At 46.7% G+C, this 13,703-nt stretch overlaps 1 protein-coding gene across 3 annotated transcripts in view; it reads left to right on the forward strand.

Annotated features, from left to right (window-relative positions):
* Positions 1-6,877: 6,877 nt before the first annotated feature.
* Positions 6,878-13,703, forward strand: part of LOC120920591 (NACHT, LRR and PYD domains-containing protein 12-like) — a 148,999-nt gene continuing 142,173 nt past the window's right edge. Inside the window, exon 1 of one of the 3 annotated variants that reach the window (XM_040332746.1) lies at positions 6,878-7,032. The gene's annotated coding sequence lies outside the window, so the exon portion shown is untranslated. The remainder of the gene's footprint in view (positions 7,033-13,703) is intronic. The other 2 variants (XM_040332747.1, XM_040332745.1) reach the window with 2 other exon arrangements.

The raw sequence follows: 13,703 nt of genomic DNA on the forward strand, positions 1-13,703 counted from the left end.
CCATCCCCCGCACCCCACACTTCATTCATTTCAATGGGGTGCCCTTCATGGAAAGTCACTAATGGAGGTTTCTGCCGCCGTCACTTTTACCGCGTTTGTTGCGTATTTTTACACCCGACAAAATGTGCGTCTGATTGCCACATTTGGGGCGCCATTAACAATGAATAGAACCACAAATACGATGTGCGATTTTAGCAGTTTTCAGAAATATGTGCAAAAAAATCACAATTTTGCACATTTTCAAAATCCTCCAATGTGATTTGAGCTTGAGGCCCTGCCCACACTTCTGGTTGGGAAGGAGGGGGGTGGTAAAATTTGGTGGTTTAGTAGTGCTTTGACATGTACGTTTTTGTTTTGTTCCAAAATTTTAATTTTGACATATTTTTCATTATTCAGAAACTGTGATGTTCCTGAATTTCCGAAAAATACAATAGTAACAGATTTAAATGGATCTGAAATAGCAAAACAAAATTTTGGCTAAAATTTTTATCGTTTTCGATTTTGAATCGTTTTCAAATCGAATTAGAATTTCTGAAGAGAATAGAATATAAAAGAATAGAATATAAAATAAAATAAAATAATAGAAAATAATATAGTAAAAACTGAATAATATAGAATATAAAATAAAGGAATAGAATAGAATAAAAAAAATAGAATAAAATAAAAAGAATATAACCATCTTCTAAAATTTCTGATTTCAAATAAAATTTATTCAAATTTTACTACAATAGAAAAGAATATAAAAAAAGAATAGACTAGAAAAAAAATAATTAAATAGAATATAACTTTCTTCCAAAAATCTAATTTTGAATAAAATAAATATTTGAATAGAATAGAAAATTAAATAAGATAATAGAAAAGAACAGAATAGACTAAACAATAGAAAAGAATATAACAATATAACTGTTTCCCAAAATTAGAATTCTGAATAGAATAATTTTGAATAAAATAGAAAATAGAATATAATAGAAAATAATAGAACAGAAAAGAAAAAAAACCAATAGAATATAATGGTTTAGAAAGAATATAACCATCTTCCAAAATTACAATTTTAAATAGAATAAATTTGATTCCAAATAGAACTAAAATTTGAATTGATTCGAATTTTCCAAATTCAGAAAATTCAAAACGATTCAAATAAAAAAAAAAAAAAACGAATTCTGAAAATAAAATCAACAAATTAAATTAATTTAACTGAACAAATTTATGTAAAGACATTGAAATGTTTTAGTTCTGCACATGTCTAGCTGTGGTATTACTGCCCCCCCGTACCCCTTTGGGGGGTCAGTAACAATGAATACCCTGTAAACATTGAACACATTTTAGTACATTTCATAAACGTGTACAAAATACACAATTCATTTACCAAACGCTCCGATGTGATTGGAGCCTGAGGCCCAGCTTACACTCGTGGTTGAGGAAGAGGGGGATGGTAAAATTAGATTGCAGAACCATAATCTTACTGCCCCCTCTACCCAACACAGCCACTGGAGGGGGTTGTATAGATATAAATCCCCCCTGTCATGTTTGGAGGGTGTACCACCGCTGAATGTGACCCATCCAAGCGAATAGAACCACGCCACAACCGCTCTGCAATGGCGTGCAATGAAGAGGGCGGGGATTATAGGGACAAAACAGGTGGGGGGGGTGACCTATTGCCTTTCAGCTGCCTGTCAAATGCCCTCTGAACAGCGATCCACCATGAAAAGCTTTCAGGGGGGACAAGGGCTGCTGCCAGTATAATGAGCACTTGGGGCGTGTTCATACCACTTGTTGTCATGTGCGATTTCCTGCATGGAAATGTGCTGCCCCCTGCAGACAATAATTGGTAATGACACCCTCATGTATCCAGCAAACAGGGATGTTCATGTCCCCCAGAAGTCATGGAGCCGCTACTGCAGTACAGAGCAGCGGATTTCTTCCTGTGCATTGAAATTAATGGGCTGCCCTGAACACACTGCGTGGGAACGCACAAAAAATGCACGCTCTTTGACGCACCTTCATGGTGAGAACCAACCTTTCAAGAGGACCAGGGCAGCCATCAGAATTTTTCGGGCCCCTTAGGCCTGCCCCCCCCTGGCCTGACCACAAACATGTCTCAAGGCCTGCCCACTAGCCATCCCACCAAATCCACCCACTGGTCATCCCACCAAGTCCTTCAGTGCACCCACTTTTATTTTAACACTCTTACAACTTAATATATCCTCCATCCCATGTCCTCCTCCTTCATGTCCTCCTCCTTCTCTATCCCATGTCCTCCTCCTCCTTCATGTCCTCCTCCTTCGCTATCCCATGTCCTCCTCCTCCTTCATGTCCTCCTCCTTCTTCATGTCGTCCTCCTCCTCCTTCATGTCGTCCTCCTCCTTCATGTCCTCCTCCTTCTCTATCCCATGTCCTCCTCCTCCTTCATGTCCTCCTCCTTCTCTATCCCATGTCCTCCTCCTCCTTCGTGTCCTCCTCCTTCGCTATCCCATGTCCTCCTCCTCCTCATTCATGTCATCTTCCTCCTTCTCTATCCCATGTCCTCCTCCTTCGCTATCCCATGTCCTCCTCCTCCTTCATGTCCTCCTCCTTCTTCATGTCCTCCTCCTTCTCTATTCCATGTCCTCCTCCTCCTTCAAGTCCTCCTCCTTCTCTATCCCATGTCCTCCTCCTCCTCCTTCATGTCCTCCACCTTCTCTATTCCATGTCCTCCTCCTCCTTCATGTCCTCCTCCTTCTCTATCCCATGTCCTCCTCCTTCATGTCCTCTTCCTTCTCTATTCCATGTCCTACTCCTCCTTCAAGTCCTCCTCCTTCTCTATCCCATGTCCTCCTCCTCCTCCTTCATGTCCTCCACCTTCTCTATTCCATGTCCTCCTCCTTCTCTATCCCATGTCCTCCTCCTTCTTCATGTCCTCTTCCTTCTCTGTCCCATGTCATCCTCCTCCTTCTCTATCCCATGTCCTCCTCCTCCTTCATGTCCTCCTCCTTCTTCATGTCCACCTCTTCCAGTCTCATCTCCCCTATTCCATGTAATCCTCCTCCTTCATGTCCTCTTTCTTCCCCATCCCATGTCCTCCTTTTCTATCCCATGTACTCCTCCTCCTCTTTCAGTCCCATCTTCCCCATCTCATGTCCCCCTCTTCCAGTCTCATCTCCCCTGTTCCATGTGAACCTCCTCCTCCATCCCATGTAATCTTCCTTCTACATTCCCATCTTATGTCCTCCTACTCCTGCTCCATCCCTTATCCTCCTCCTCCAGTTCCATCTCCTCCATCCCATGTCCTCCTCCTCTTGTTCCATGTCCTCCATCCTGTGTCCTCCTCCTCTAGTCCCACTATCTCCTTTATCATATGTCCTTCTCCAGTCCCACTATCTCCATCCCATGTTGTAGTCCTGCTTCTCCTCCAGTCCCATATCTTCTATCCCATGTCCTCCTCCATTATATCTCCTCCATCCCGTGTCCTCCTCCTCAAGTCCCATATCTTCCATCCCATGTCCTCCTTCCACAGTCCGACCTCCTCCATCCCATGTCCTCCTCCTCCAGTCTCATCTCCTCCATCCCATGTCTTCTTCCAGTCGCATCCCCTCTCCCCCATGCCATGTCTTCCTCTTCCAGTTTCATCTCCCCATCCCAAGTCCTCCTCCTCCTCCATCGCATGTCTTCTTCCAGTCGCATCCCCTCTCCCCCATGCCATGTCTTCCTCTTCCAGTTTCCTCTCCCCATCCCATGTCCTCCTCCTCCTCAATCGCATGTCCTCCTCCTCCATCGCATGTCCTCCTTCTCCTCCAGTCCCATCTCCTCCATCCCATGTACTCCTTTAGTCCCATTTTCTCTAGCCTATGTCCTCTTCCCCTATCCCATTGCCTCCATACCATGTCCTCCTCTTTCAGTCCCATCTTCTCCATCCTATGTTCTCCTCCTCCAGTCCCATCATCTCCACCACATGTCCCCCTCCTCCGGTCCAATCCCCCCATCCCATGTCCTTCTTTTTCATTCTCATTTTTCCATCACATGTCCTCCTCCTCCTCCATCCCACTTCATCCTCCTCCAGTCTCATCTCCCCTCTAAGTCGGTCCTCTATTACAACAATGTCCTCCCTCTGTAGTCCTTCTACCTCTTCTGCCCCCTCAGTACAGCCCTGATCCAGTCCAGTGTGATCCCTCCAGTATGTAGTTGAGAGGAGTGTGGGGAGTATGATGGTGGCAGAATGGAGAGGGATTTCTTTTAGTTGGAGTCTGTGGGGTGACCAGGGAGCGATGTAGGGAAGATAAGTACATAAAAAGGAGGGTTGAGACTTTAGGTGAGGTGTGTACGAAGAGGCTCAACATTCTAATATGGATGTGTTTATTGTCTAAAACACACAGCAGCAGCATTCAGCATTGAGTACTAGAGCTGGGCGTTTTTGACCCCCCAAAAAATCTGTGATTTAAAAGAAAAAATTGATTCACGATTCAAATCGAGTTTTTTTTTCCTGACGGACACCGCACTGGTCCTAAGTTTTTAGGCGAGGCCCCTGCTTCGGCCTAGTCTGCCTTGATCCTGGGGAAAGGCTGCAGACTAGACCGAAGCCGCGGTCTCGCCTAAAATATCCTGCCCGCAGCTCGCCGTGATCCTGGGAAAAGGCTGCGAGCGGCGTCTTGCCTTGCGGCCTTTTCCCAGGATCGAAGCGAACTGCGGGCAGGATTTTTTAGGCGAGGCCGCGGCTTTGGCCTAGTCAGCGGAGCGCCGGTCCTATGGGAAAAAAAATCGATTTGCCCTCGCTACAAATTCAAGATTCAAATCGATTTTTTCCCCAGTCCTATAAAGTACATACAAATATAGTAAACATGTAAAAAGCATGTTGCAAACCATAAACATGTAAATATCGACTTTTAATGGCATTGTTAAAAAGGTGATCCTCCAAGAGATGGAATCTTTAAAACCAGAGATTTGGCCCTGAAAGTAAAACATGATGTATCTGTATATCCCCAACGCGTTTCATGGCATAATGCCACTCTTCAGGGGCGATTGTGTGATAAATTGGATCTGCAAAAAGACCCGGGCATATCACATAAAGTCTAAACATAAAAACCCAAAAATGGGAAACGTGACGTGGTGATGAAGAAATCGATCTCCTAGATTACTTATTGGCATCATGTGAGGGAATGTAATCTGGAGCACATGGACTGGTATAATTGTCTGTGCCCAGAGCTGAGGTGGGGCCCGTGGAAAGACAGAGATGACGGGTGTGATTTAATAACACACAACACGTCTTTCTGCAGCTTCTACATTGAAATCTATTGTGTTTAATAAAGTCCCTGACCCTTTCCAAAAACGCAGAGGCACAAAAATGCATTGATGTGAACGTGTTCCATAGGAACCCATGTTATAAAATGTCCTGCGTTTCTTCAAAAAGCATGAAAAAACGCATTGGTATGAATTAGAGGTCGACTGATATGGGTTTTTCTCTGGCCGATGCCGATATTTAGAAATCGGGGCGGCCGATGGCCGATATATGATGCCGATATTTTAGGCCGATTTTTTTTTTTTGTGGCACTGGATGCCACTAATTGGCACTGGAAGATGGCACCAGCAGAAGGCACTGATTGGCAGGTGGCACTTATTGGCACTGGCAGGTTGCACTGGATGGCACTAAAAGATGGTACTAGCAGATGGCACTGATTGGCAGGTGGCACTAATTGACACTGGCAGGTGGCACTGATTAGCAGATGGCACTGGTTGGCACTGGCAGATGGCCCCGATTGGCACTAACAGGTGACACTGGCAAGTGGCACTGGTTGGCACTGACTGGCAGGTGGCACTAATTGGCACTGGATGGCAATAGTTAGCACTGGCAGATGGCACTGGTTGGCATTGGCAGGTGGCACTGATGGCTTTAGTTGGCACTGGCAGGTGGCACTGGATGGAAGGTGGCACTGGTATTGGCACTGGATGGTGGCACTGGTATTGGCACTGGATGGTGGCACTGGTATTGGCACTGGATAGAAGGTGGCACTAATTGGCACTGGATAGAAGGTGGCACTGGATAGAAGTGGCACTGGTATTGGCACTGGATGGCACTGGATAGAAGGTGGCACCAATTGGCACTGGATTGTGGCACTAATATTGGTACAGGATGGTGGCACTGGTATTGGCACTGGATAGAAGGTGGCACTGGTATTGGCACTGGATGTGGCACTGGATAGAAGGTGACACTGGTATTGGCACTGGCAGGGGGCACTGGTGCAAAAAAAATATAGTGTCACCACCCTCAGTACAACAGACTCCCTCTCCCTTCAGGATAGACACCCACCCCCCTCCTCAGTACAGACCCCCCCCCCACCCCCACCGTAGTACAGACACCAGAGAGCGGTGTCTGTCCCACGAGCGCGGGCCCCTCCTCCTTTGTGGGTGTAAACAGAGAGGAGGGCCGCCGCGCTGGGTGTACCAAGATGGCTGCGGCTCCGGAGCTAGGCCGAAGCCGCGGCCTTTCCTGATGCTGTGACCGCGGCGGCAATCCGCTAGTGGCCATGTTAAATATCGGCCAAATTTGGAGAAAAATCGGCCGATGCCGATTTCTCCTAAACGGCCAAATATCGGCCAATATATCAGCCGACCGATATATCGGTCGACCTCTAGTATAAATGGAGTCTAAAGCTGGATACACACCATACAACTTTTATTGTTCAATTTCCTTTAGATTTCCCTTCACCTATGTAGTGCAAGGACTGGCCTGATTCCATACACATGGCAAGTCTTTAGGTGTGAACTCGTTCTATATGGTTTTGGTACAGAAAATTGTATAGTGTGTATAGAGCGTTCCACCCATCACACGTCTACAGAACTCCACCTGGGCATGAGATGGAAGACGTGCAAAAACCTGCAATAGATCCAGTAATACAGGAAGGTAAAGTCATAGAAATCTTCTCCTTTCCTGGAAATCTGGGCTTGTCCCTCCACACGGGATGAAATGAAATTCTCCTTTATCTGGGGGAGGAACAATAATCATAATGTACTCCGATCTGCTGCACTCGATACTTAGACAGTGATAGCCGATCATCCATGGAGGTAAGTGCAGGGTGACTGGGGGGGATTGTGAAGTCTTCATTTTTTTGTCAGAACTTAATCTGGATACACACTATACAATTTTCTGTAGGTTTCTTCCTTCAGATTTACCAAAACCATATAATACGAGGTCACACCTAAAGACTTTAAATTTGTATGTGTAGCACTACCCCCGAAGGGGCTGCTGGTTTGATTTGGGTGACATGTTACCTCTATTTTCTCCGCCGTCTAGGGTACTGGAAGAGAGCTGTAAGAGAGTCAATGTCCACACTGTAGGTGTCATTTTCTGTGCTTTATTACCCAACAGGGTAAAAATAGTAAAAGTAGTAGTAGGTGAGGTAATAGAAGAAGTGGTGGATAATGGATTCAGGCGTATAACAAGGTTTTGGAAGCCCTTTTGCTTCCAACGACAACTTGCGTAGCCACTCTAGCCAGAGTGGGTATAGTGCCTCTGGATAGGCCGCTCTCACCGGACTAGCAGCCAGAGTGTCACTCGGAACTTTAGCAAAGTCTCTGCCACAGACCTCCCCAAAGGTGGAGATGTTCTCGGTCCAAAATCCTTCTCAACACTGGATTAAGCACCTGGACCTCAGTGTTTAGCAATCTCGGTACTGATAGGCGACCATCGTCCAGCCTCTCAGAAATGAAGTGTCCTTTGATGAAGCAGTAGGCCTCTCTTGAGATACCAGCCTCATGCTCTGTATTCCCCCAGACAGGTTCTCCATCAGTCAGCTTCCTCCCTCAGGACGGACAGTACAGGACAACTCTGCAGTCGCAGACTCAGTCTACACACTGAGCCTGCCAGGTAGATTCTTTGCTCTGGATCAACGTGTTCCCGGAGCCAGGAACACTGAAACGCACACACCCCGGCCATGAAGGCCACACACGGGGTGGTGGGACGACTGCCTAGGCAGATGGCAGCGAAGACGACCCCGATCTTCCGGAGTCCGCCCCCTAAATACCCCTCCCCAGCATGCACAGCGAGGCTTGCACAGGTAGGGGGAAAAACAGACAGCACCCTCAGTGCACCCAGTAACCAACCTGAATAAAAATAAAAAAACTTTTTCTGCTGTCAGGTTTATATTGTAATTTACAATATGTACAGAGGGGAACAGAGGTGTGGGGGAGGAAGTTACAGAGGGGGGGTACAGAAAGAACAGATATTGGGGGAGGGGTCCAGAGGGGGAACACAGATGTGTGTGGGGGGGGGGGGAGTGGTGGGATCAGAGGGGAACAGAGGTGCGGGGGGGGGGGGTTACAGAGATAAACAGAGGTGCGAGAGGAAGGGGTACAGACATAAACAGAGGTGTGGGGGGGTACAGAGATAAACAGAGGTGCGGGGAGGGTACAGAGGTGCAGGGAGGGTACAGTGGTGCGGGGAGGGTACAGTGGTGCGGGGAGGGTACAGAGGTACGGGGAGGGTACAGAGGTACAGGGAGGGTACCGAGGTGCGGGGAGGGTACAGAGGTATGAGGAGGGTACAGAGGTATGAGGAGGTTACAGAGGTGCGGGGAGGGTACAGAGGTATGAGGAGGGTACAGAGGTGCGGGGAGGGTACAGAGGTATGAGGAGGGTACAGAGGTGCGGGGAGGGTACAGAGGTCACATCAGTCCCTGCCCTCAAGGAGCTTACAATCTAAAGTCCCTAACTCGCATTCATACATACACATGGTAAGGGCAACAATTTAGACAGGAGCCAACTGGATTGATTGATGTAAGTATGGAGTGAATGGTGCGTGAGTGTGCTAATGTACAGAGAGGAAGAGGTGGAGCTCTAACAGGAAAAGGTGGAGCCTAAAGTGGAAGGGTGTGGTTTACAGATGATAGGGCGTGTCTTAAACAGGAAGGGGTGGGTCATATTTAAATTAGGGGGCGCATGAGTTTAGTCAGGCCTAGGGCAGCACAAAACCTAAATACACCTCTGCCTGTCGGTCTGGGGTGAAACTAACTCCCCAGACAACGACAGTGTCCACACACAGTACAGCCAAAGCTGGACCAGAAGCCATAAATTTAGCAAAATAAACACAGTTAGAGGCAACTAACTCTCTGACCACCCTCCAAATTTAAAACAGAGCCGGCTATAAAAGTAGCCAGGCGCTACACCTATATGTAGCACGGCATGGGTAACCATGTGACGTCTGGTAACATTTGCATGTTTTGGTAGACATTTACTTAAAACGGTGGTTCACCCATAAAAACGACTTTCCCCTATTACACTGCCCCCCCCGCATTACAATACGATTATGCCCTTAATTTTTTTTTTGCTGCTGTACATACCTGGGTACAGCTATTCACCCGTGTCCTCCGGGTTGCGAGTCCCGCGGGAGTGGGCGTTCCTAACATGGCGGTGATTGACGTTTTGACTAAAAAATGAGCTCCCCCCCGTCGCGTAAGCCGCGTCACGACTGGCGAAAGGAGCCGAACGGCGAGGCGCAGTATAGCGCCGACTCGCCGTTCGGCTCCTTCCGCCAATCATGACGCTGCTTACGTGACGGGGGGAGCTCGTTTTTTAGTCAAAACGTCAATCACCGCCATGTTAGGAACGCCCACTCCCGCGGGACTCGCAACCCGGAGGACATGGGTGAATAGCTGTACCCAGGTATGTACAGCAGCAATAAAAAAAATAAAGGCATAATCGTATTGTAATGCGGGGGGGCAGTGTAATAGGGGAAAGTCGTTTTTATGGGTGAACCACCGCTTTAAAGCCCTCAAACAATTCCTCTGATAGGGGAGGCCCTGTAGAATAAAATGGTGGCTGCTGCAATTTTTTTAAATCTTGCAAAACTGCTTATCACAGTAACATTTTCAAGGAAAAAATACACAAAAATTATTGGGTAGATTCAGGTACGGGCGCGCAATTTTAAGACGGCGTAGCCTAGCGTGTTTACACTACGCCGCCTTAAGTAAGAGAGGCAAGTACATGATTCTCAAGGCACTTACCTCCTTACTTAGGGCGGTGTAGTGTAAACGCGGCGGGCGTAAGGGCGCCTAATTCAAATGGGTTGGAGGGGGGTGTGTTTAATGGTAATGAGGCTTGACCTCACGTTTTTGACGTTTTTTGGCTACTGTGCATGCGCCGGGTGCCTACATTTCCCAGTGCACATTGCGGCTAAGTACGCCGTACGGGCCTATTGATTTCGACGTTGACGTAAACGGCGTAAATCCTGATTCGCGGACGACTTACGCAAACGACGTAAACATTTTGAATTTCGCGGCGGGAACGGCGGCCATACTTGACATTACTATTCCACTAGAGCCTAGCTCTAACTTTACGCGGCCTATCTCTTACGTAAACGGCGTAAAAGTACTGCGTCAGCCTGGCGTACGTTCGTGAATCGGCGTATCCCCCTCATTTACATATTCTACGCCGACCGCAATGGAAGCGCCACCTAGCGGCCATCCAAAATATTGCAATCTAAGATAGGACTGTGCAAGCCGTCGTATCTTAGATATGTTTAAGCGTATCTCTGTTTGAGCATACGCTTAAACTTAGGTCGGCGTAGATTCTGAGTTAGGTCGACTTATTTACTGATAAGCCGGCCTAACTCTTTGTGAATCTACCTATGTATTTTTAGTGAACAGAAACACAATATAATATTCAATATTTCTGTAAAAGAGAACAGACGCTAATGAAATGACAGAAGACGTCAGTACCCAGAATTGTCCACAGACACTTTGACCACCATTACAGGTCATCAATTTACATTTCTCCTGAATGACGGCCCTAAAATCATTCTTCTCACTGTGATAGTTTTCTTTCCTTTTCAATGTTTGTGCGAAACATAACTTGTTATATTGAATGATTCCATAGACTGCAGTTTTTGGTTATATATTTATTTCTACTCATTGGTTCTTTCCAGATGATGTGATTATTTTAACCACATACTGCCCAAGTATGTCTATGGATGTCTATGAGCTGAAGTTTTTATACCGGGGTGAAGTCTGCAGCTACCGGCATTATCCTGGTATCAAAATGTATAGCTGGCGATATTCTCTTAAAGTGGGAGTTCACCCATAAAACAATTTTTCCCCTTAGATGGATGTTAGATGGATGCTCGTTTTGTCTAGGGGAATCGGCTAGTTGTTTTAAAATATGAGCTGTACTTACCGTTTTCGAGATGCATCTTCTCCGTCGCTTCCGGGTATGGGTCTTCGGGACTGGGCGTTGCTTCTTGATTGACAGTCTTCCGAGAGGCTTCCGACGGTCGCATCCATCGCGTCACTAGTAGCCGAAAGAAGCCGAACGTCGGTGCGGCTCTATACTGCGCCTGCGCACCGACGTTCGGCTTCTTTCGGAAAATCATGACGCGATGGATGCGACCGTCGGAAGCATCTCGGAAGACTGTCAATCAAAATAGGAACGCCCAGTCCCGCAGCCCATACCCGGAAGCGGCGGAGAAGATGCATCTCGTAAACGGTAAGTACAGCTCATATTTTAAAACAACTAGCCGATTCCCCTAGACAAAACGAGCATCCATCTAAGGGGAAAACGTGTTATGTACGGGTGAACCCCCGCTTTAAGCAGAAGTGATTTGAGTAACTGAACAGCCATCGAATCACTTCTGCGGGAGGTGGAAGGGGGGTCTCCCCGTCACCTTTCCTGGGCTCTCCTGTCTGATCACAAAGCCCGGGAGTGCTGCGTCTGGCGGCAACATCTGCACTAAACAGAGAGAGTTGTTCTTTCCTCTCTTTGACCCCAGAAACTGGAAGTGACAAGGATTTTGTCACGTGTCACCAGTTTTGGCTTTTTGTTTACCTGGCCCGTAAGCAGACGATCAGACCGATCTGTATGTGATTGGCTGCACTGGAGGCCAAAGGAAACACCTGGGATCTAATAGAGTCCATAAAGAGCAACTGTCAACTGGCTGTTCACCCATTTGGCGAACAATTTGGGGTGTTTGCGGCAAATTCAAAAAGCCGCGGAACACCCTTTAAAGGTCTATGGGAGAAATCCAAAGTGCTAATTTTAAAGGTTAATATGCAAGTTATTGTCAAAAAAAGTGTTTGGGGACCCGGGTCCTGCCCCAGGGGACATGTATCAATCCAAAAAAAAGTTTTAAAAACTGCATTTTTTTCGTGAGCAGTGATTTTAATAATGCTTAAAGTGAAACAATAAAAGCCCCCCACCCGCAGACCACCACAACTACCGGGCAAGGGTTGTGGGGATGAGGCCCTTGTTCTCATCAACATGGGGACATCCTCCCCATGTTGAGGGCATGTGGCCTGGTATGGTTAAGGAGGGGGGGCTCTTTCGCCCCCCCTCTTTTCCTGCGGCCTGCCAGGTTGCGTGCTCAGATAAGGGTCTGGTATGGATTTTTGGGGGACCCCATGCCATTTTTTTCTGGTGCAGGGTTCTCCTTAATATCCATACCAGACCTGAAGGGCCTGATATGGAATTTGGGGGGACCCCCACATTTTTTTTTGGTTCGGGGGTTCCCCTTAATATTCATACCAGACCCAAAGGGCCTGGTAATGGACGGGGGGGGGCCTGCTGTTTTTTTCAATGACTTTGATCTGTATTGCCAGTGTTCTGCCAAATAAGTTTTCCCCTGGTGGATAAGGACCCTGTGCAGGCGCGGCACTTGCCCAGTAAGAACTCAACTGACCCTCCGAAAATAGCCGAAGATGTAGAGCTGAGCTCTACACTGCGTCTGCGCACTGAGTATGACACATGATGCACTCTCCCAATGCTAGTGCTACTGTGCAGTAAAGTACACATCTTAGCGGGGCACATTGCAAAAGCCGCCCATCAACAGTGCAAAAGCCGTCCTTCATTTGTTTTAACACGCCCTGCTAAGACGTGTACTTTATTGCAAAAATCACATCCGCCCCTTTTCAGAGTAGCACTAGCATCGGCAGTGTTCGGCATGTGTCATAGTCAGTGCGCAGGCGCCATGTAGAGCTGTCAGCTCTACATGTTCGGCTATTTTCGGAGGCTCAGTTGAGTACGTATTGCGCAACTGCTGCGCCTGCGCAGTACAGGGGGTCCTTATCCGCTGGGGGACCTTTTTCGGCAGGACACCAGGACCCCGACAATTCATGAATAGCCGCAAGTAGTTTTAAATGACTTTTTTTCTTTTAGAAATTACATTTTGTGCAGTGACAGTTCTAAACACAGAAACATGCGCTACTTTACAGGCATACTATACACACCCCCCAGGTATGAAATTTAAAGGAATATTTCACTTTTATTGTTTTACTTTAAGCATTATTAAAATCACTGCTCCCAGGAAAAACAACCGTTGGGGCAGGACCCGGGTCCCCAAACACTTTTTATGACAATAACTTGCATATTAACCTTTAAAATGAGCACTTCGTGTCCCATAGACTTTAACAGTGTTTGCGCGTTCGAACAAATTTTTTTCCTGTTCGCATGTTCTGGTGCGAACCGAACCAGGGGGTGTTCGGCTCATCCCTAGTCACAGGGAATGTTGTTCTTCCCTTGTGATAGCAAAAACATTAACACAAAAAATTTGAGAAAAGTAAATAATATTATATATATATATATATATATATATATATATATATATATTTTTTTTTTAAGCACCCCATCCTCTGTGCTTATGTGCAAATGCATACATAAGTCCCGTATGTAAATGGTGATCACATCACACATGTGAGGTATCGTCACAAATGTCAGCATGAGAACAATAATTCCAGAACCAGATCTCCTCT

Source organism: Rana temporaria, chromosome 13 (genome assembly GCF_905171775.1).
Source record: "Rana temporaria chromosome 13, aRanTem1.1, whole genome shotgun sequence".
NCBI classification, from domain to species: domain Eukaryota; kingdom Metazoa; phylum Chordata; class Amphibia; order Anura; family Ranidae; genus Rana; species Rana temporaria.